Raw genomic sequence first — 24,686 nt, 5'->3', positions numbered from 1 at the left:
AATGACTTTGTGCCAATATAGGTCCTACAGAAATCAGAATAAGGCTGTCATATCCTGTCCATGAGTCGTTGGAAAGTCGCTGGTGCTCTGTGCAAACCAAAAGGGAGGACTTTGAATTGGAATAGCCCTATTGACGTTGAAAAAGCAGTTTTTCCTTATCAGGTCCATGCACAGGGACCTGTCAATATCCTTTTGTTAAATCTTGGGTTGACAAGAATGCGGCATTTCCTAGTTTATCTATCAAATCATCGATACGTGGCATAAAATAGGCACTGAAGGCAGAGATGGTGTTGATTGCCTAAGGTCTATGCAAAACCTCCACGATTGACCAGGTTTAGTCACCAACACAATTCTTTGAGGACTATGGGCTTGATGAAGGCTCAATGATATTTGCCTTTAACATTTTTTTTAACCTCGTCAATCACTACCTGTTTTCATGCTTCTGGGAGTCAGTATGGCTCCAAATGGACCACTTTCCCCTTTGGGGGTTCTGATGTAATGATAAGTACCATGTACTCTTCCTGGTTTCTTACAAAATACATCAGGGTATGCAATAATAAGGTCATTCAGATCCTTTTGCTTATCTTTAGGTAGTTCTTGGGGAATAAGCTCTACATTGTCAATCTCCCCAGGTACCAAACAGGATAATATAGAGGAGGTAGCAGCAGAAGGTTTTTCTTTCTCCTCTTTCAGGAGGTTTACGTGGTAGAGTTGGGTCTTTTGACATCTATAAGGTTGGGCTATCTTATAGGTACAGGCTCCTGTTTGCTCTAGTACCTCATAGGGCCTGTGCCACTTTGAAACAAGTTCTTTGTCAGAGGTAGGTAAAGGAACTAACACTTTCTGACCTACTGAAAATGACCTTAGATTTCCCTTCTTGTTATAGGTAAATTTTTGTTGGGCTTGAGCTTTCTCCATATGAGTGTGGACTAATCTTCAGACGAGTTTCATGTGCTCTCGCAATCGGGGAGCTGTCTGTGATAGAGGTATTGGCACCTCTTCTCTTTCTGCCCAGGTGTCCCTGTGCATGTCTCAGATGGTGGACAGTCATAATATCGAAAATAAAATGTCGACAGACAAAAATGTCGACAAAAGAATGTCGAAAAAAAAATGTCGACTTTCGTTTTTTTTAATTATATATTTATTTTAGGGGTTCGGGAGTAAAAAAAAAGGGAAAAATTAAAAAAAAAATTAAAAAAGGGGGGTGGGGGGGGAACCCCCCCATTTAAAAAAAAATGCATTGAAAAAAAAGTCGACATTTTTTTTTCGACATTTTTAAATGCATTGAAAAAAAGTCGACATTTTTTTTTCGACATTTTAACTGTCGACATTTTTGTTGTCGACATTATGACTATAAACCGTCTCAGATATCTCTTGGCTCTATATTTTAGAGGAACTCGAAAGGGGAGAAACCGGTGGATGCTTGAGGGGTCTTTCCCACTGCAAACGGGGCCCATGGGATCATACGATCCAGTCTTTCCCATCCTCATCTACTGACTTTCTCAGAATCATTTTGAGGGTCTTATTAGATCCCTCCACCAATCTGTCCATTTGGGGGTGGGAAAATTAGGTTCTTAAGGTAGTAATGTAGAGTAATTCCTTAACTTCACCCATGAGGTTACTTGTGAAATTGGTTCCCTGGTCCGTTAGAATTTCCTTGGGGACTCTGCTCCAGCCGGTGCAATGTAGAAGGATAGACATCTGGTCCATGTTTTGCACTTTACTGCTGCGTATGCAAGAAGAGGTGCCAAATGTTATATTCCCAACTAATTTAGAGCGGACTCCTTCCTGGAAAGGTTGAGGAAATTAGTTGTATCAAGCAGGTGGTTGAGGCATACAATGATGTCAATTTACCTCTTCCATAGAGTATATCCTGTGTGTTATAACTGTGTACTGTATGAAGATGTAAGGTCCTATTTGTACTGTATTGTCATGCGCTTTTCTTAAAGTTTAAAAAAATAAAAATATTTCCCTGGGGAAACCAACCCTAGAAAAGAATGATAGCAAGTGTTTTAACATTTTCTGGGTTGTGTTATTCCACACAGGGAAGGCTTTTAGGTACTGGGTAGCGTAATCAATGATTACGGGAATAAATGTGTTGCCTAGTTTAGCAGTTTCCAAAGGTCCAATAATATCCATCCCCATTCAAGAGAAAGGAACTTCTATTATCGGTAGTGGGTTTAGATGGGCAGGTAAGGGACTATGTGTGCTGGTCTTTTGGTACATCTCACATGTCTGAATGAAGTTCTTTATGTCAACATGGATACCCAGCCAATAGAATTTCCCACTGATGTGAGCTTGGGTTTTAGTTTGTCCCAAGTGTCCCCCTGTCAAGTGAGAGCATGCAATCTCTAAGACGATCTTACGATGGGTTTTGGGTATTACTAATTGAGTCTTACTTAGACCATCCCTGGAGGTTTCCCTTCAATATAGTAATCCCTTTTCTTGTCCTTCTACCTCATGAATCGCTTGCAAGAAAGCCTCTGCAAGTATTGGAGCATTTCTCTGGGTGAAGGCTAAGTCGGGAAGTATGGTAGTCTCATCTTCCCCTTTTGCTCCGGTTGTGTCTCATCAACCTCTCCAAAGCCTACATTACCCCTCTCACTTTCCTTGGGTTCAGTGTCTTCCTCAAAACGGGGAAATAGAGCTTTCTCAAGAATTCCCTGTTCAATTTTGTCCCCAGGACATAATTCAAAAGGGGTCTTGCCATGATTCTGTACAAGAACTTTTATGTCTATCCGAATGTCTGGATCTATGATGCCTGCTAGGCAATTCAAACCAAATTTCTAGGAAAGGCCAGACTTTGGGGCCAGCCTAATATAACAACCCAAAGGGGATATGAGAACTCAGTCAGTGGAAATCGTACCTCTTTTGTTAAACGGGATATGACACTGTGCCTCCTTTATTGTATACATTGGCCTAAGTCCAGTCGCTCTGTGAAGAAATCCGCGTTGCAAAGTTCCGATCTTAGATCGACTTAGCCGCCATTTTAGGTCCATCCGCCTTTTTGATTCCCACTCCAAAGTAATTCTGTGTTCTAAAATGGTGGACAGTGTTTCTCGCTTGTAACTGAGCCGTCCTGACCTTTGTCAGTTAATGCCTAAACTGTCCGTTGGCCGAATGTGTGGGTTGAGTGAAGAGACCTTGTCCCATGCCTGACTTGTAGACAGAGGATTATGTGTGCCAACAAGTCCGATCCGCAGACATATATCAACTAAAATGCTGTCTAAATACTTAACGTGGACACTTGCTGAACTACATTGTGTAGGACGTTTGTTAAGGCTTAATGTTAGATCCGAGAATACACTGTTGCCATTGTGACTTGTTGAACATGATTTATATGCATATAGTTGGACAAACTAGAAGTGAACTCGGCACGAACCCTAGACCGAGTATCATTAACCTGTAGGGGGGGCTGGACATTATGATCAGAAATGTATAAAAAGTGTAAATGTTTAGACGTCCAGTACCTCTCACACCAAAAGGGCTGGTATTCCCTGTGATGTACTGAGGGCCAGATAGCTATCTGATACTTTGTTTCTTTGTAAACTGTACAGTTATAGAATAAAGATCTGTGAATCTTTATAAGCCCATGTTTGGTGTGTTTCCTTTTGGGGTACTCAGCCTCGATATTTCCTTTTGCTTTTACAGATGGCGCCCGAATAGGGACCCTCAAGATTGATGCCAGCTCGTTGAAGGTTGACGCGGCTATTGGACCGGGATCGGACGGTGTAAAAGGGGGCCCCTTTCTTGGATGAGAAGCGACACCTCAGCAGCGCTGCACGACCCGATCCCTGGACGGTGAGCCCGCTGTCCGAGTCGGCATCTTGACGAGGGGCCATATATCGAGGCGGGCAGATTTGCCGAAATCACCAACCACGTGGGACCTTAGTTAGAACTTTGAAATCCGATCGGACCTCCTTAGGATTTGACCAGGTGAGTCGTGACCCGATTCTTAAGTATCCTGATAATTTGTTTTGGCGGATTACACTCGCGAGTGCAATTATTGACCAGGTAACACCAGTATTCTGACATGCCTGGGAAATTGTCTGCCTGCTTCAGGGCATTATTCCGCAGTGGCAGACAATCTTTGGAATTTGGCTGACCGGCGCCAATGGAGGGGTCGCCGGCGTGTACTATGTACTGTAAGCACGGCACTGGTAGTATAGTGTTTAATGATATTTGGCACAGACAAACTAGACATGCTTCCGAACTTCAGTGGCCAATCAATGGTAGTTTTGAAATTCCTGGTATTGAATATTTAGAATCCATATTATTAAAGAAAAAGGCTATACCTGCAGCATTCGATGTATAACAGAATTGGAAGAAAGAAGCTATGCAGCAGTTTAAGAGTAGAGAAAAGCATGCGAGCCGTCATATAACGAATGCCGAAAAAGCGTTGTTATATGACTAGAATAAACAGTCTGAGTCAGTTAGGAATATGGATAGGGCTTTTTCACTTGGTACCCAGAAAATGTATCCTTCTAAAGACTTTCATGTATCTGATGAGCTCATTGACAAACTTTTAAATGAACGAAGGCCTGGTGCCACTGCGCCACCTCCGTATGTTCCTCTTCCTGCTGTTTTGCCTCTTCCTGCTGTTGTTCCTCCTCCCGTAGTTCCTCCTGCTCTTCCTATTGCTCCTCTTAATGTTCCTCTTCCTCCGGTTGTTGTTCCTCCTCTTGTCGTCGCTCCTCCACTTGCTTCTCCACCTTTGCCTGCTGATATGGGTCCGGTGGGTTTGCCTGCTGCGCCAGTGATAGCACCTCTGTTTCCGAATGAACTAAATTTGCCTACTCTCCCTCTTCCAAGTGGTTCTACATTGCTTGTAGTAGATCGGGGAGCGGGATCGAGGGTTGTAACTCGTAATATTGTGTCTTCAGAGAGAAAGCATGAATTGACTGCATGGGCTAAACATTGCATGGAGAGGGGTGAACAATCTGATGTTCTTGCCACACTCTGGAATTTAGACAATATTCCTGAGAAAAACATTTTTATTGAAGGATTAGGAATTCATTTATGTGTAATGTGGAACAGGCTAAATGACATAGATCTCCCACAAGGGTTAAGGGATCTGAAGACTTTAGCATTTTCTAGAGATACTGCGGAGAAAGTACAAGAGCATGTCAAGAGGGTTTTTGTGTATAGAAGGGAGATGGAAAGGTTAAGGAATGAAGATGCAGATGGTGATAGTTTGGACGCTATATTTGTACAGAAACGGTTCCTTCCTTGTCGTAAGTCGATAAATGAGGAAACACGAATTTGTACAAAAGATGCGATTAGGTGGATCTCAGACATGTCGATAACTCCGGTTGAAGTATATGACACGTATAGTCAGTATACGCCGGAAATGCAGAGGAAAGTGATACAGGTAATGTTAGAGTACCTACAGGATGAATGCGTAAAAAGAAAGATTTGTTGTCCCGCAGAATTATTGATTATTTATAAGAGGGCTTTTTTCGTTTGACACTTCTTCAGCTGCTTTAGCGCTCGATCTAGCTCTGTTGCTTAGTAAGCGTTCAGAGTTGCCTACTTCTCAGTTGCCTATGAGAGAGGTTCCTCCGACATTTGTCCCAAAAGTAGAGATTCCTGCTGATCCTGCAACAGGTGCAGCTGCTCAGGATATTCCTGCACATTATGTGTCAAAGTTCGTTCACGTCCCATTCTCAAGACAGGAAGTGAACACCATTAAACAATCTATTCCTGATATTAGGAAGAATCCGACAGGTTTCTACAAAGAAATAGACTCTGTTTTGCAATCATCAGTATTCACCTTAAGTGATATTGATTTGTTATTTCCCGTACTCCTGCCTATTGACTTGTGGAAGCAGATTAGGACTGTAGACGATGTACCTGGGTTAGGAAATACATGGGATAATATGGCTAGACTCGATAGAGAAAGGCCAGCTGGTGAGAGACCACCACAGGTAATACTAACTTTGCCTGATAGAATAGTCACAAAATTGAAAGCTATAATTCCTGAAAGAAGGATTATTTGGGACAAGCTTACTGCCTGTGTCCAAGGAAAGTCTGAGGGTGCTACTGAGTTCCTTAATCGGTTCGAACAATTATTTTCAGATTTCAGTGGGCAAGACTTAAGCACAGAGCCTGGGAAACGACTATTCATGAAAGAATTTGTGCATGGATTGCTGCCTGACATCCAATCACAGATTTTGTCCTCTGAGAGCGCTTGGCAAGCGAAGTCTCAGTCAGAAGTATTGCGCATGGCTCAGTACTATGAGAATCGTGTCAATAACGAAAAAAGAAAGAGTTGAAAAGAGAAAAGGTGACTTAAAAATGAAAGTATTATTGCAGAAAATTGTTAGAGGCCCTACAGTGGGTAATTCGCAATTTAGGGGTCAGTATGTTCCACGGGGAAATGTGCCATTGGGTCCTGTAAACATAGACCAGTGTGCTTATTGTAGACAGGAGGGTCATTGGCGTACACAATGCCCGATCCTCCAGCAGAGGTCGAATAACGCATTTGGGAATATGGGTAGACTATCCAGAGGCCGCCCAGGGGCAGGTAGTCCTGGTAGAAGTCAGTTTTCACAGGATTCACAGCAACCTTTTCCACAGGACAATCAGGCACCAAATGTGGATAATAGAAACATTTTTGATCATCCTTCTGCTGCTTACTTCTCCGAAGAACTTCCTTTCGACAACATTATGTTTCTCTAGGATTGCCAAAAGCAGGGTTTGGAACCAACGCCTATTCCCGTTAATCAGGAAGGTCCCTACGTTGAGATGATAGTGGGAAATAGGAAACATCTATTCTTGATAGATACAGGGGCACAGACGTGTTCCATTAACCATTCACGGGTTCCAAACATTCCACTGTCAGGGCAAACCAATGTTTCTGTAGGGTTTTCTGGCACACCAGTTGTCTGTCCGGTTTCTTCACCGGTACCTATTACTTTGGGTCCATTTACGGACCACTGTCCATTCCTTTTGACTACGAATTGCAGAGAGAATTTGTTGGGGTTGAATCTGTTGAAGGGATTAAATGTGGTAATTCATTGTTCTACTGATGGAGTGCGTTTGACGATTTCACCATAGCAACTTTCGGTCTCTCAATTCTTGACCAGACCTTTGCCGCCGGAATTCAGTGATGTTCCGGAGTGTTTGTGGGCAATTGACGACAATGATGTCGGTATTTGCTAATTGAGCCGGTTAAGACTATTCTGAAACATGGAGTGAAGTTGCCACGTATTCCCCAGTCTAAGATCTCGGTTGATGGTGAGCAAGCTTTGAAATGCATCGTCTCCGATTTTGTGCACCGTGGGGTGATTGAGGAAATTGCATGTAGTTTGTGCAGTAGTCCGATTTTGCCCGTGTACAAAAAAGGCGATAATGCAATTCCGTTCCGTTTCATTATTGATTAACGTGCCATCAATAAGATTGTTGCTCCACAATTTCCCATTGTGCCTGACGTGACAACAATATTAACCATGATTCCGGCTTCAGCTACTCATTTTAGTGTGGTGGACCTAAAGAACGCCTTCTTTAGTATCCCTATACATAAAGACAGTAGATACTTGTGCGCGTTCACCTTAGGGGGACGCTCGTTTACCTTTACCCATGCACCGCAAGGTTACACGGAAAGTCCTAGCATATACAGTAGGACTTTGAAAGAGCAGCTCGACACACTCGAGTTGCCCACTACTTGTACACTGCTTCAGTATGTAGACGATCTACTCTTAGCCGCTGACTCAGAGAGCGCTTGCAAGGAGGGGACCGTGTTGTTGCTTATTCATCTAGAACAACATGGACACAAAGCTTCGCTTAAAAAATTTCAATTTTGTCAACAGGAGGTCGCCTATTTAGGCTATCTCCTGTCAAAGGAGGGAAAAAGGTTGACGCCTGAACAGATAAAAATCATTTCTAGCATTTATGTCCCAAATACACAGAAGGAAGTTAGAGTCTTGATATGAATGGCTTCTTACTGTAGACAGTGGATCCCGAACTTCTCCTTCATGATTAAACTAATGTTGACTCTGACGAAGAAGGGCATTTCTTCACCATTGCTGTAGAACTTGGAGCACCAGCAAACATTTGATCTGCTCAAGACTGCATTGTGCTCTGCACCGGTTTTGGGCGCACCAAACTATGAAAAGGCCTTTGTGTTGTATGTGCATGAATGTGATGGATGTGTTTTGGCTGTATTAACGCAGGAACATGGAGGGAAGAATAGGCTGTGCGGCTACTTTTTTTCCGCCCTTAATCCTGTAGCATGCGCTTTGCCAAAATGTTTGAGAGCTGTCGATGCTGCTGCTGCGTCCGTAAAACAGAGCGAGGTAATGGTCCTAGGCCATGCTTTAACCCTGATGGTACCTCACTCTGTAAATGTTCTATTAAACAGAACACAAACGCAACACCTTACCTCTGCACGATTAACGAGATACGAATTGATCTTGTTTGCACCGCACATCCAAATAAAGAGGTGTTGTGTCCTTAATGCGGCTGAACTTTTACCTTTCCCACAAGGTGCTGCTTGCAGTGACGAACAGTCACATGACTGCCTTTACACTACAGAACAGGAGACCAAAGGCAGAATCGATCTAAAAGACACTCCTTTGAACAATCTACAAGGGGAGCTGTTTTGTGATGGCTCCTGTTTCAAACTCCCGGATGCTAAATCCACTGCTGCTTATGCAATCACCACATTGAGCATGGTCGTGGAGACCAAAAGAATCACGCTTAACTCCTCGCAGGCCGCAGAGATTATAGCATTGACCCGAGCTTGTGAACTTTCCGAAGGGCTTACTGTAAACATATATACTGACAGTCAGTATGCCTTTAGGGTGGTTCACAACTTCGGCAGACTTTGGGCAGAAAGAGGTTTCTTTATTAAACTTTTATTTATTCAGCTTGGTAACACAGGTACAGGTGAGTTACAATCAGAGCACGTACAATCAAAGCAAAATATAGACAGTACAGGTAAGTAGAGCGAATGAAAAGATCAGTCAATACACATGGGGGACACGCATAGGGTGGTCACAGGGCCGAAGTGTAGGCAATTCAGGAGATAGTAGGGGAGTGGCAAGGGGAGAGGGCTGGGGACGCAGGGTCTGAGTCTGTGTCAGCAGGGGACATGAATGAGCGAAATTTTGACCAGATATCTTTAGGTCTGGAGTGGGCAGGCTGTTGTACGGCCCAGGATTCCTCGGTGTCTGAAGCCCACGTGACCGCCCTGAGCCACTGTGCATGAGTAGGTGTAGTAGGGCGGAGCCAGCAGAGTAGGATAGAGCGCACTGCAAGCAGCATACAGAGTCCAGCCAGTTTCCTAGAGTTACGGTGTAGTTCTGGGAAGTCGTGAAAGAGACACCTCATTGGGGAAGGGGTAATAGGGTGGCCGAGGATAGTTGAAATGGTGTTGCATACTGCGTGCCAGAATTGAGTGAGTCGAGGGCAGGACCAGATCATATGAATATAGCCAGCTTTGTCACATCCGCACCTGTGGCACTCCAGGGAGAGCTCATTGGAGATGCGGTGGAGTCTGATCGGGGTGTAATGGTACCTGTGGAGCAATTTGAATTGGATCATTTTAAAGCGGGAATTAAAGGAGACCCCATGGGTGCATGCGCACATATGGGCTCATCGTTCGTCGGTCATTTCCAGTCCGAGGTCAATCTCCCAAGTGTTTTTTAATTTGGAAAATAGGTGGGGTGATGAGGTCTGCACCAATGTGTAGAGTCTGGAGATTTTGCCCGTCAAGGAGAGGGCGAGGACAGTTCCGTGATCGCAGGCTCATCTGGTGGTAATGCAGGGAAGGTCGGCTATTTATGCTTAAGGATTTTCCGGAGGGCCGAGTATTGGAGCCAAACGGAAGGTTTCCGCCTCAGAGACGGCGGAAGGTCGGGCCACTCTATAAAAATGCCCTGTTCAAAAATGTCCCGGGGCAATTCGTAGCCAGCTTCTGCCCACCGGCGAACGAAGGAGGGAGGAACTTGTGAGACCTCTGGTAGGAAATTCCAGAGTGGTAAGTTACCATTATAAGGGATGGGTGACACCCAGCAATTGCCACATTTTTGATAAAGCCAGTGATGTACAGGTCGCTGGGTCAAGTGAGTTTAGCATCTTTGGCATGGGCGCGATCACCAGGGAACGGATGTCGCGGTCGCTCACTGATAACTTTTCGAGCCTGACGTCGGGCGGAGGATCTGAGGTGTTAAACCAGTATGCGGTATGTTGAAGTTGAGCCACCAGCCAGTACACAAGGAAATCAGGAGCCCCGAAGCCACCAGCCTCCATCGGGGCAGTTAGGGTTTTAAGTTTTAGTTGGACCGTGCCTGAATGCCAGAGGAAAGTGTTAAGGGTACGTGTCAAGCCCTGAAAGAACTCGCTACCCGGCCACTGTGGGATACTGGCAAATCTGTATAGGAGCTGGGGTAGTACTACCATCTTCAATATTCCTATTCTGCCGGCCAGTGAGAGCGGGAGTTTGCTCCAACCCTGTGCCCTTACTGTAAGATTGGTGAGGTATTTTTGGTAATTCTCATCGAAGATCCGTTCAGTTTGGCGTGAGACTACAATACCTAAGTAGGTGAAAGCAGATGGGACCCACGTGAATCCCAGGGTGTCTGAAGGGGGGAGTGTGCTGGCCGTGAGCGGGAACAGGGTAGATTTAGAACAATTCACTTTGAGACCAGAGATACAACCAAAAAAGACGACATCTTCCAGAATTGGGGCCAGATTAGTTTCAGGGAAATGGATGAAAAGAAGGGCGTCATCCCCATATAAGGAAACTATGTCAGAGGAACCTGAGGTACGCAGACCCCTATGCGTGTGACATTGCCGTAGCATGTCCGCAAATGGCTCAATTGCCAGAGCAAAGATTAGAGGGGAAAAGTAGCCCCTGGCTATTTGAAAAAGGGGGGAGTACCGGTCTTCAGTGCGAACTCTGGCTACAGGGTTGGAGTAGAGTAACCTGATCCAGGAGAGAAAGGTGGGGCCAAATTTACATTTATCAAGCACACGCCAAAGATACTTCCATGAGACGGAGTCAAAAGCCTTTTGCATATCAAGTGTCGCGGCTAACGCATGGACATCTGGGCTCACCCTGCTTATGATGTTGAAGAGGCGCCTCAGATTCAAGGAGGTTGCGCGCCCCGGGATAAATCCCCCTTTGATCAGGGTGAACAATGTGTGACATATAGGGCGCTAGCGTAAGGCGAGTAGTTTGGCAAAGATCTTGACATCACAATTGATAAGTGAGAGTGGGCGGTAGGAGCCACATTGATTGGGGGGTTTGCCAGGTTTTAGCAAGACTGTTATTATTGCTTCGTGGAGGGAGGGGGGGAGCTGACCTATTTCCACTGACTCTTCCCAAAGGGCAATCAAGCGAGGAAGTAGGAGCGATTTAAAGTGCTTGTTAAATTTAACGGGAATTCCATCTGATCCCGGGGATTTTCCTGAAGAGAGCGAGTCTATAGCTTCCGATAGCTCCTCAGGGATGAATGGATTCTCAAAGGAGCCAATGGTTTCGGGGGAAAGGAATGAGAGGGGGAGACTATCCAAATAGGCATCAATTTCCGATGTTGTGGCGCTGTCTGTTTGAGCACATAGAGATTCATAAAAGGAGAAGAATTTGGAAATAATATCTTGGGGTGAAGTGGCCAGGGTACCATCAGGCCTCTATCTCTATGGGTGGTGCTCCAAACTCTCAGCAGAGAAGCCTAGCCAGGTGGCGGCTTGGGCGCTCGCCCTCGCCATATTTCCTCGCGAGGCCCGGGTTATCCAAAAACCTTAGTTCACGATCCGCCAGAGAGCGGAAGGTGTCCAGTTCTGTACCGACTATCGCGAGGGTTTCGGGGGTTTGGTGAAGCGTGTATTGGGCCTCAAGAGCGGACAGCATCGCCTTGCTCTCGGCAATTCCCCTTCGGATGGTTTTGAGGATGCTGTTTTCCTTAGAAAGGGCAATACCCCTAATATAGGCCTTGAAGGACTCCCAAAGGGTGGCCTGCGAGGATACCGTGTTAATGTTGATCTCGAAGAACTCCTCGATTGCCGACTCCAGCTCAGAGTTGAAAACCGGGTCGAGGAGGGACTGTGGCTTCATTCTCCAGTATCTGGTCCGACCGTGGTCGGGGCCCCAACCTAGGGTAATAGTAAACGGTGAATGGTCAGACAGGGTTCTGGGTAGGATCGTTAGGGAAGATATATTCCTTATAAGTATATCAGACACTAGCCATCTGTCGATTCGGGAATAGGAGTCATGAACCGAGGAGTAGAAGGAGTAAGAGCGTGAATCGGGATAGAGAAGTCTCCATGCGTCAACAAGGGCCAGGCCGGGGAGAGACGAAAGTTTGGTATAAGCAGCCTTAGTGAGTTGATGGGGTCTAGAGCCAGATCTGTCAAGGTCTACATCGAATATAGTGTTGAAGTCTCCTCCCCAGAGGATTGGTAACAGTCGGAAGCTATCAAGGAGGGCAGTGAGGTCTGTATAGAATTCGGGATTGTCAATGTTGGGACCGTAAATGTTTAGCAGGATCACCTCTTTGTTCTGCAGAATACCATGGACTAGCACATATCTGCCCTGGGGGGTCAATCGATGTAGTTATGGGGTTAAACTTAAGGCTTCTGTGAATCAGGGTCATGACCCCCCGGCTCTGGGTAGAGTAGGTAGTATAATACCTCTGAGGACCCCATGCTTTAGCAAACCTTTCACAGTACTCGGTACTGGCATGTGTTTCCTGCAGGAACAGGATCTTAACCCCATGACGTTCGGCCTGGAGCTGTGGTAGCCTCATGTTCTTATGGTTTCCCAGACCCCAAACATTCCAGCTCATGAATGTCAGGGTGTCCTCACCCAACAGCCCAGGGGCAGTCATCAGGGATTGCAGGTGAATGGTGTAGTGCCCCCCGTGATCTGTATATAGCACAGATGGATCTGCAGTACCATTGGCTCCACAGCACCCTGCACTCTACCTCCTCCGTTGATACCAAGCCTTTAACATAGAACCCAATTCCCCCCCACCCCTCCAACATCCCTCCCCAAACAGAGGAATGATAATCCCATAACTAAACAACCAAATCCAAACCAATGGTATCAGTGCCTGGGGGGCCTGTGAACCGGCCTGGCAGTAACGCTCCAAATCGGGAGACAATAATAGGATAAACTTGGTTCCCAGGACTGTTGTCAAGTGGCACCCGGGGAGAGTCCCCCCGGGGTAGCCCAGGCACTGTCACACGATCAAGAAACAGATCGCTCAAGACTGGGTTCATAGTTTCTTAGACAGTCGGATCTTGACAGTATGTGAGTTCAGCTACACGTATGGACGAGGTGTTATAATAGTAGATGTAGAGAACGGTCTCCACCTACATCCTCACAGCTGGAAGTCTATACTGTAGTAGATCAGTGTCTCAACACATGGACAACATAATCAAGGAGCTAAACATTAACTATATTTGTTACGGATGCGGCTTTGCCGTGATAAGACAAGAACCCAATCATGAGCAACCAGTTAGGAACATAGTGAGAACATCATACATTGCAAAAGAGGCTTCAGCCAGGGAAGCATTCATCGAGGAATCTGGAGGCCTCCTCCGTGATCGTAAAGAAATACACCCGGTTAGAGTGTTCGATCCTCAGTTTAGCAGGGTATAGCATGGCATATTTGACTTGTAGATCTCGAAACCTCCTCTTCACTGCCACAAAGGTTTTGTGTTCTCGCTGGACCGTCACCGAGAGGTCCGGGTAGAGGTGGACCCTTGCTGCGCCCAAAAGAAGTTCACCCTTGATTCTTGCCGCCCTGAGGAGGGTGTCACGATCATGGAAATTTAGAACACGAGCTATGATGGGGCGTGGCGGTGCACCCGGTCTAGGTTTTGCTGTGAGGGCTCGATGTGCATGCTCAATTGCAAACTGAGGAGAGAGCTTTGGAGAGTCCAGTAGTTGCAATAGCATGTGTTCGACGTAGTCCTCCATAGGCTCCTGTATGCCGTCCTTGGGTACTCCGATAATGCGGAGATTATTGCGCCTCGAGCGGGATTCAAGGTCCTCATTTGTCTTCTCAACCTCGGTGACCTGGCCGGAGAGAGCCGAGACCTCAGCCCTGAGGGAGCTCAAGCTATCCTCGGCAGTGCTCACTCGTGTCTCAACCTCAGTGACCCAGCCGTCAGTCCTTTCTATATGGGCCTTAATGGAGGATATAGTGCCGTTCATGTCGTCCAGCTTGCTATGAAGTGTGGTGAAACCCTCCCGGATGTACTCCATTATCTTTTGGGACTTGGCCAGGTCTGATGCCGATGTGTTGGGTGATTCCTGGTCAGGTGCCTCCCCCGCAAGGCCCGCAGAGGACTTTGTAAACATGTTGATTGAAGATTGCTTTTTTCCGGCTCCCTTGGTCATGATGCCAGGAGGACAGTAGGATCTGTGACCCAGGGGGGCAATGGGGGTATCGGGAGAGGTAGATGACGCAGGAGAGACCGACAGGCGTTCAGAGTGTTCTGGGCGATGAGGGGTCCGCGCAGATAGGTTAGAATGCTGCGTTGCAACCGGGTGCGGGGGCTATGCTCACTGTCGCCCGCAGGGCCGAGACTCCGGAGGGTTGCAGGGTGGTCGGCGGGAGAGACCACTGGGCCGGATCACACTGGGGACCCTGGGCAAGAGCTGAAAGTGGAGGAGCAACACAATGCACCGGTAGGGTGTCCGGGGCCTGGTCACGGCAAAGAGGGCCGTGCGGAGGATCACAATTTTTCATAGCGCACAGTTAATGTTGGCAGGACAGTAGGCCTTCGACACAGGGGAGATCCATTGCGGCACAGGAGCTCAGGTGGTCATGGTGGGCAACGGGGCCAGAGGTGCAGCACCGACCATGAGGACCCCAGACTGATGTACGAGTTGCAGGGGGCAGCGACTGATGGGGTCCACACCAAGGGCGTTGTGTGCCAGTGTTGAGGATCAGAGGGGCCCAGTACCTGCCGTGGGTCTCCAGCAATCAGAGTGATCTGCCGAGCGCGGGACTCCACCTGACGCCACGGGTGCTGAAGATTTGAGGGGCAGAATCCGTTCACACCCCAAGGGAGGAGGCTATGTGGGGTGGCACTAGAGCCTCCACCAGGAGGGGGGCAGGATGCCCCACGGGTCTATGTGACTCACCAATGTCCAGTGTGAGGAGGTGTCCCGCGAGTCGGCCTCCCGCCGATGGGTCTTCAGAAAACAAGTAGAAAGCAGCACGCCACCCGAGGAGGGGCAGCAGAGCAGCCCGCTCTGGATGTGGAAGCGGTCCCCGGGTCCAAACAGGGGGCTGGTGCTCCGGGCCGGGCCGTCACAGGAGCATGGAAGGCGGCGAGAGCGGTCGCATCAGAGTGCAACGCGCCCCTCCCCCACGGCAGGCCTCAAAAAAGATGCGGCACGGCCGTCACACCGCTCCGGAGCTGGGAGGCGGGGAGGAGCAGCGCTGGCTCCCGGCCCGGACTGCGGGCACTGTATCTCAGCTGTCAGGCTGTCCCAGAGGGCGGCGTTCGGGGAGCACACTCCCAAGGCTTGGGTGCAATGGATCCGGCAACAGATTCTGGGTTGAGTTGGGCACCTCTGCGATATTTTGTATAAGGAGGGTGCCTTGCGACATGGAGCGCGCGATCAGGTGGCCATCTTGTTCGAGCGCAACAGCGCCCCCCCGAAAGAGGTTTCTTGACCTCACATGGCACTAAAATCCAGCATGGCTCCTTGATAGTACGGTTACTCTCAGCGCTTGCACTCCCTATTCAGCTAGCAATTATAAAATATACAGCACATCAGAAGATTGTAGATAATGTAGGAAAAGGGAATGCTTTCGCTGACCAGATAGCCAAACAGACTGCCACGGATCTCTCTTCAGAAATGTATACTTCAAGGGAAGCCACAAATGCCTGTACTTTGGATGAGGGTATTGAATCTGTAAAGAATATTCAAGCCGATGCCACGGTAGAGGAATCTAAGAAATGGGCTAAGGGTTTGGCGAAATTGGATGATGACGGGTGTTGGGTGGACAAAGTTGAAGGGAAGTGGTTACTGCCTGACGCGTATATTATGATGATGGTTGTTATGGCTCATGGTCCCACCCATATTTGTGCTCGAAAGGTCACCAAAATGTTGCAAAACTTGTGGGTAAATGATAAAATCCCTAAGGTAGCTGAGCACTACGTTCAAGGGTGTATGATTTGTTTGCAGCATAATGTGGGAAAGGGCACATCGACTCCTAGGGGTAGTTTTGGCCCACCTTCTGTCCCCTTTGAAGTAATCCATTTCGACTTCATTGAAATGGAGCATTGTAATAACTTCAAATATGTATTAGTTGTTATCTGTGCCTTTAGCAAATGGGTTGAAGCTTTTCCCGTCAAAGATGCCACCGCCACGACCACGGCGAAGACCATGCTGAAGGAATATTTTCCTAGATTTGGTCTGCCAAAAGTCATCTGGTCGGACAATGGTCCATATTTTATCGCAGCTGTAATTCTGCAGATAAGTGCGGGATTACAGATCGATAAATGGTTCCATTCGGCCAGACACCATAGAGTGCTGATTTAGTAGAAAGACACAATGGCATCATCAAGAACAAGCTCGCTAAGACGTGTGCCGGCACCAAACTAAAATGGCCAGACGCCTTACCATTTGTGTTATTATCCATGAGGACGACCCCTCAAACTAAGACTGGGCTCTCTCCCTTTGAGGTGGTCATGGGTAGGCCAGCTAATATTTGGAACATACCAAAGCCCTGTTCTTTATGTGAGGTCAAAAAAGTAGTTCTTTCTGATTACTGCGGCCAGTTAACTAAAAATCTGTATCTGATTTATCACCGGGTGCGAGAGGCTTTGCCGGTTAAATACGAGGGCCCCGGTCACAGCATACATCCGGGAGACTAGGTCCTCACAAAGTCGTTTGAGCGATCTTCTTGCCTCGCACCTCGTTGGCGGTGCCCCTTTCAGGTCCTCCTGGTCACACAGACCGCCGTGATAGTGGAGGGAAGCCGGCATTGGATCCACGCATCTCACATCAAGAGGATTCCTCACCCATTGCCACACGCTACAGAAGAAACAGAACCCCTCACTAATGATGTAACCAAAGATCACGAAGCAGCAACCAGCATCGAGAGTGCGTCGGAGACACTCCCTGAGCCCGTGAGGCCTGGGGAAACAGCCACTTCATCTCCACACTCTCCAACAGTTCCATTTTCAAATATTGTTCCAAATCTTGTGTCCGATCTCGCTTTGCATTCGCTGCTTCCATCAGGGAGTGACGACACATTGTTCACAGATCATTCAGTACCAGGGATCACAAGGTACGATCTGCGTCCGAGGAAGTAGACTTACTGCAAGGTTCGGCTGTGCTATCAAAGAAGAATCATTGCAGGGCATGTCTTTTTGGCCCGATCATTTGTGCATAAGGGGATTCTGTTGGCTAGGGTTTGTGAAAGGACTAAGAAGACGCTCGGTCTGGAGATCGCCAGCAAATAACTTTGGTGCAAATTGTTTGAAGAACAATGCCTGAAACCGCTCCCACTCATACGGCACAGATAAGAGACTGTGTGACCAGCCGCAAAAATGAACAATCAAATGTGTGGGCCCCGAAAAAACGTATTGTTGTCTCATGATAATGTTAACTGGTTTCACAATAGTCATTGCCTTAGGATTCTGGTATCTGGAAGAAGTACATCCGCTTGAAAATGTGTTACCCATTGAAAATGTACCCACTGTTTCTACTCCTTTCCTGCATCTGCACACTCTATCTCCTAGAGACTCAGCACAGACAGAGTTACCACAAAAACACTCTATTACTCATTATGAATGCTACGCAGGACATTTTTAACAAGTCCAATAGTTGGGTCTGTTCGCATTTATCGCAATACGGGGACAAGGTGCTGGGTTGGTATATTCATCCTTTACCTTTGACAACTGCCTGCTATGCTTCTCTAAGGGCACTATTCTTTAGCCGATGGAACGATAGCATCTCGGGGAACTTTGATGGAACTAACTTGAATGATTTTGAGAAACATGTTCTAACGCCCCTGGGATGCTCACTCTTTGCGAATAGGAGCACGCCGAATGTTGCTTCTATTAGGCCTTCTGATAGACTGTCCCGTCCTTTTCAATCATTGATCTCTTTCAAGATGGCTCCCATAGGCAATAGGGATGCCACGCCACCTTCTTATACTGTCAACCACAGACCTGATTCAGTTTCTTTCTGCATACAGAGGAATGGTGCTCAGTCAATGGGTGATTTCAAGGGTTGCGCCAACGTTGCGAATTTGACTCGTGAGGACAGACCTTTGTATGTAGGTGAACCTGTCTACTTTGTTTGCAGTAATGTAGCATTTCCATGGTTACCCAGGGATTGGCAGGGAACCTGTTATTTAGGGATTCTGTTACCTGGGGTATTCATTGCTAGCACAGTAGAAATTTGAAAGGCTCGTCCACGGCGGGATGATAATGGCGATACTTCAGCACAAGTTCTGGGCGATGTAGCTAAATCCTTTGTGCCATTTTGGGAACAAATATTGAACTCTGAAGGTATCAGGAGACTAGCGAGAGTACTGGAGAGGACCATCAACCGTACCACTGACATACTCTATAATATGACGTTAGAACAGAAAGCAATAAGGTTAGTGGCACTTCAGAACCGGATGGCATTAAATGGCATCCTGGCTGAACGTGGTAGGGTATGTAAATTAGTGGGGTCCGCTTGCTGTGTTTTCGTGCCAGATTCCTCCCCAACTATCTTTAGGGCGATTCAAAATCTGCATGTTCTCAGTTCAGAAGTACATGTTCCTGAGGGAAACTGGGATCTTAGTGCTTGGTTCTGGGACTTCCTACGATCTTGGGGATGGAAGCTACTTTCAGTCTTGCTGATCATTTTAGGTATTCTGGTGTTTTTCTGCTGTTGTATACAATGTCTTCCTGGTATGTGTTTGATGTTAGGAGGATGTTGTGCACAAGCGTGGGTACATTAGGACACAAGGTATATACCCCAGAGAAAATATCCAATGAATTCGTGCTGAAGGAAATCTCAGTATTTGACCTCATGACAATTGATATCTCCGATAGTGATTCAGGATGTATGGACATTGAGACGTGGAGTTACTTGTAAAGTGACTAGAAGTAGTTTAGCGCTTGGTTTAGGCCAAAAGGAGGGTTTGTTAAACAGGATATGATATTGTGCCTCCTTTATTGTATATATTGGCCTAAGCCCAGTCGCTCTGCGAAGAAATCCGGGTTGCAAAGTTCCGATCTTAGATCGACTTAGCTGCCATTTTAGGTCCATCCGCCATTTTGATTCCCACTCCAAAGTAATTCTGTGTTCTAAAATGGTGGACAGTGTTTCCTGCTTGTAACTGAGCCGTCCTGACTTTTGTACAGAAGTTAATGCCTAAACTGTCCGTTGGCCGAATATGTGGGTCGAGTAAAGAGACCTTGTCCCTTGCCTGACTTGTAGACAGAGGAATATGTGCGCCAACAAGTCCGATCCGTGTACATACATCAACTACAATGCTGTCTAACTACTGAACATGGACACTTGCTGAACTACATTGTGTAGGACGTTTGTTAAGGCTTAATGTTAGATCCGAGAATACACTGTTGCCATTGTGACTTGTTGAACATGCAAACTGAAAATGATTCATATGCATATAGTTGGACAAACTAGAAGTGAACTCGGCACAAACCCTAGACCGAGTATCATTAACCTGTAGGGGGGCTGGACATTATGATCAGAAATGTGTAAAACGTGTAAATGTTTAGACGTCCAGTACCTCTCACTTCTCACACCGAAAGGGCTGGTATTCCCTGTGATGTACTGAGGGCCAGATAGCTATCTGATACTTTGTTTCTTTGTAAACTGTACAGTTATAGAATAAAGATCTGTGAATCTTTATAAGCACATGTTTGGTGTGTTTTCTTTTGGGGTACTCAGTCTCAATATTTCCTTTTGCTTTTACACTTTTCCCAGGAGGGATAGTGTCCACTCTGCTGCTTCATATTTCAAAACCTATGGATTCTTTCATGGCGGTAGAGGGATCTGAGGCTCTGTTGCTAGGTTTCTGGAATTTTAGGGTCCATCAACTTGTTTCAATTGAGTCGTATCCCACTATGGTGTCAGCACCATATATAAGGGAGTCATGGTATCACAAGTATGACACTGGATCTGCGTGAAATGACAGAGGAAAAAAGTCTGAGTACCAAAAGTCTGAATTTTATTCCCCCATTTGTTCTCATATATATATATGTGGGGGGAGACTCCCACAGCACCCACACTTTACGCCTTTGCATTTTCTATGAACTTTACCCCCCCAAATATACGTATGCAAGCAAATGGGGTTTGGACTTTTGGTACTCTGGAGGTCATTACGACCTTTGAGGTAGCCATGCCGCTATTACGGAATGGCTACCCCCATTCCGGGTACCGTGTCTGGGTTCCCCGAATGGGGAATTACTGGGCCATTCTGACCTTGGAGGGCCTGGTATTTCCCCATTCAGGGAACCCGGACCCGGTACATCCCCATTCCCATTTGAGCTCCCATAGGCTCATGGGAATGGGGAGCATGCTAACAACAGGCCTGTTAATGATGGGCCCGTTGTTAGCATGCTGGGCAGCTCGCAAGACCCACTAAGGATGCCTGGTTTTACCAGCCGTCCTTAGCGGGTCCCGCGAGTGGACCTCGTAATGTGGCGGTAGGGGTTTAACGGGGCCGGCACCTCTACCAGCCCGTTAAACCCCTACCACCGGGATCATAATGACCTCCTCTGACATTTTTTGCCACAGTAATTTCATCCTATTCCATGACACTGACATAGAGCTACAAGTTTCAAAACCTTTTTTAATTTCTTGGGGTTTGGAAAACTCCTACTTTGCCCTATATCTATGATGGGAGTAGCTCTACCATCAAATAATAAACAATGACAGTCCTATGTCAAATCAAAATGGCCTATACTAAAAAGAAATCAAATGCCTGCCCTATCTTTTATCAAAAACTGTGTAAAGGGGAATGTGTATGCAAAGGAAAGTTAGTGTTATAACAGAAAGGATCAAGGTGGCTGAGTCAGCTCTCCTCCCCATGTTGAACAGCACGTAGTAAGGTGGTCCACTTAGACGGGATGAAAAAGGCAGTTCAAAACATGAGTCGAGGCCCGCTTGGCCTTCCACGTTAAAGTCACTTGTTTTCAGTTCACCAAAAGTTCTTTCACAGTTCAACAAAAGTTCACGTAGGTCTCCCTCTGTCAGGCTTGGACCTCTCAAGGCATCAACAGTTCAGGTAGGGCTCGGACCTCTCAACAAAAAGTACCTGATTCAACCTTGATCTCCCTCAGCCTCGTTTGGACTTTGCAATCACAGCACTTGCAGGGATTCCCTTCCCCAGGCTTTATTCACATTTGTTAGGGGTTCCCTCCCCTAACTTGTTTCACATTCTAGGTCTCCTTCTGTCGGGTTCAGACCTTTCATTGATGTCAAAGACTTTCAAGTGTGCAAGGTTTTTCACAGACCTTTGAAGGACCACTTCGACTTTCACTTCAGCTCTCCCTTATGTTATTTGCCCCATTGTCTCTTGGTCTTGATAGTACCATAACAAAATTAGAAAAATTCAAAGAAATCTTCTATTTAAAGCATTCACTTTTTAACTTCTCCTTTCATCGGGATGAATCTTGACCATTGCGCATTTCATTTTTCACTTTGTCGCTTTATAACAAGACATCAAACATTTTGCAGAGACTTTCGATTTAGCTATTTCCTTTTGCCGGACCACTCCACTACTCTGTATCACTGGCTTCACAGTTATCAGTAAGTTTAAAGTTCACTACTAGTTTGCTTTCTTTCGCGTCTCATCAGCATGCGCGCAACCTTCAATCGTGAGATATACTGTGGCGGCTTCAATCTTTCCTTATTTATTCAAATTTGTAGAGCGCACGTCAGCCCAGGGGCATAGTGGCGCTAGTTACAGACATATCTTAGTTACAAAAGTTACAATATTTACATAAAAAATACATTATTTACAGTGACGAATATGACATTTATACAGGTTTGCAGTGCAATAAATGTACGTGGGTTTGCAGGTGTCACATATTATTGTGCAAGGAAGGAGGTCTTCAGTTTCGTACGAAAAATAGGGAGGGAGTTCTCAGCTCTAATGTCTGCAGGAAGAGAGTTCCAGGTCTTGGCGGCAATGTAGGGGAAGCTTAGGCCACCGGCTTTGGCTTTTTTGATGCGTGGGATGTAGAGTAAGTTGGCGTATTGCGTTTTGGTGGGGCGGGATGTGGAGGGTTTGGAGATGGTCTCTGATAAATAAAACGGGGCAGAGAGAGAGAGAGGCATTTGTGTGTGAGGGTAAGGATTTTGAGAGTGATCCGTTCTTTGACTGGGAGCCATTGGGCTGAGTGTCTGGCCTGAGAGATATGCTCTCTTCTTGGGATGCTGAGAGCGGCCCGGAGAGCATCGTTCTGTGTGACTTGAAGTCTGTTTAGGTTTTTTGCTGATGTACCTACTAGGAGGGCATTGCAGTAATCCAATTTGCCTCCAATGGTAGAAGATGAAGTGATTGCGCTGACTTGTCTTGTCATAGATAGTGAGGAGTCTAGGTATACTCCCAGTGTCTTTGCAGCTGTGGATACAGGGATGATGGAGTTGTCAATGGAGAAGTTGGCATACAGTTTGTCCAATTTGTCTAGGGTACTCTGTTGACCCAGTATCATGATTTCAGTCTTGTCTCCATTGAGGCAGAGGCCATTAACTGCCATCCATGCCTGGATGATAGAGTAGATCGTGTGGAGAGCCTTGGCGTCTTCGTGGTATGATCCTGAGAGGGGTAACAGTACTTGTGTGTCGTCAGCGTAGTTCATGTACGTGATACCGTGTGAGTCTAGTTTGTCAAAAAGAGGCTTAGTGAACAGGTGGGGGTGCGGTGCAGGATCCTTGAGGGACCCCGCAATGGATAGTCGTGGGAGTGGCGTTGGCAATGTCTGAGAGACTTTCATGGCTCTTCCCTCTAGGAAGGAGGTGACCCAGTGTGCTGATGCTTTAGAAAAGTTGGCTGACTGTTTGATGTGTGAGGTGAGGGTCTTGTGATCAACCAAATCGAAGGCGGCTGAGAGATCAAGAAGGAGCAGAAGAGCTGGTTTGCCCTTGTCCATGATTTGGGTGACCTGACTCTTCAGATCCACCAGGGCTGTTTCAGTGCTGTGTCCTCTCCGGAAGCCTGACTGCCTGGTGCCGAGGATGGAGTGAGTTTCCAGAAAGTGTTGGATTTGGCAGTGTGCGGCTTCATCCAGTAATTTCAGGAGGAATGGCACTGTGGTTATAGGTCTGTAGTTGTTGGGTTGTAGGGGGTCGAGGGTGTTTTTTTTTTAGTAGGGGCCGGACCCAGGCCTCTTTGAGGCTAGCTGGGATTATGCCTGTTTTGAAGGACGTATTGATGAAAGCCATAAAGAGCGCAGTCTTTGATGAGTTTTTGTGGGCAGATATCGCCTTTACAGGGGGAGGGTTTGAGATGTTTTAGTAGGTTGATGACTTCAGGCTCCGTGACGTCCCTGAAAGAGAAGTCAGGTATGTTGGGCTTGGACGAGGTGGGTGGTGCATTAGTAGGCTTAGTTCTTGTCTGTTGTGGTAATGCTTTGCAGTGGTCTTTGATTTTTGTTTGGAGAAGGTCTATTTTGTGTAGCATGGCAACCTGAATGCTGCCACACCACGCTTCGCCTTTGATTATTTGGTCCGGTGTATTAGGGGGGGAGATAAGTTCGTTGAAGATGGCGAAGATCTCTTAGGAATGCGATTTGGCATTAGAGATTCGTGTGTTGAAAGCGTTGGCTTTGGCAGCGGTGATCGCTACTTTGTATTGGAGGGAGATAGAGTTAAATTCGATTTTGGTGCTGCTGCAGGGGTTGGATTGCCAGTTTTTTAGTGCTACTCTTTTGAGTGAGCGCATTGAGTGCAGTTCTTCAGTGAACCAGGAATTGGTGTGTAGAGATTTCTTTTCTCTTTTCCATTCAAGTGGTGCTATTTCATTGATGGTTTTAGTGATGACATATTTGTATATGTCTGCTAGTACAGTAGGGCCATTAGCTTCTGACTTGTGCAGCGATGGCAGGGGTCAGAGTTTTGTGGTTTTTGGTGATAGGGATGGAGAATTCGACGCAGTTGTGGTCGGTCCATGGCAGTGCGAAGTTGGAGGTGATCGAGGAGTGGCAATTATGGTCTGCAATCCAGTCAAGAATGCGGCCTTTGGTGTGAGTGGGGCTATCTACTTTTTGGGTGAAGCCTAGGTCGCTAAGTTCCTTACAGACGGCGACTGCAGATTTGTCTTTAGCATCATTGAAACCCAGATTGAGGTCTCCTAGTAGAAGGGTTTTAGTGGAGCTTTTGATATTATTACTGAGGATGTGGATGATATTTTCCTGAGAGTCTAGGGTGAGGCCTGGGGGGCGGTATAGTAGGTGAATGTTGATGGTGCTGTTGGGTGACAGTGTGAGTTTAGCCGATAAGAAGTCAGAGTTGTTGGTGGAGGAGTGACTGACAAGTCGGAGATGGAGGTTCTCTTTGTAGATGATGGCTACTCCGCCTCCTATTCGTTCTGGTCTGTCTTGTCTGAGTATAGTGAAGCCGGGTGGTAGTGCAAGTGCAACGGTGGGGCCTGATGCATCATGTAACCATGTTTCTGTGATGGCTAATAGGTCAATGTTGTTGTTGGATATGAGGTCATGAATGTCAGATGCATGAGCTG

This window comes from Ambystoma mexicanum, chromosome 4p, assembly GCF_040938575.1.
Source record: "Ambystoma mexicanum isolate Mex_15411 chromosome 4p, UKY_AmexF1_1, whole genome shotgun sequence".
In the NCBI taxonomy this organism is placed as follows: Eukaryota; Metazoa; Chordata; class Amphibia; order Caudata; family Ambystomatidae; genus Ambystoma; species Ambystoma mexicanum.
The sequence above is the reverse complement of the archived record's forward strand: the minus strand, read 5'-3'. Positions refer to the sequence as shown.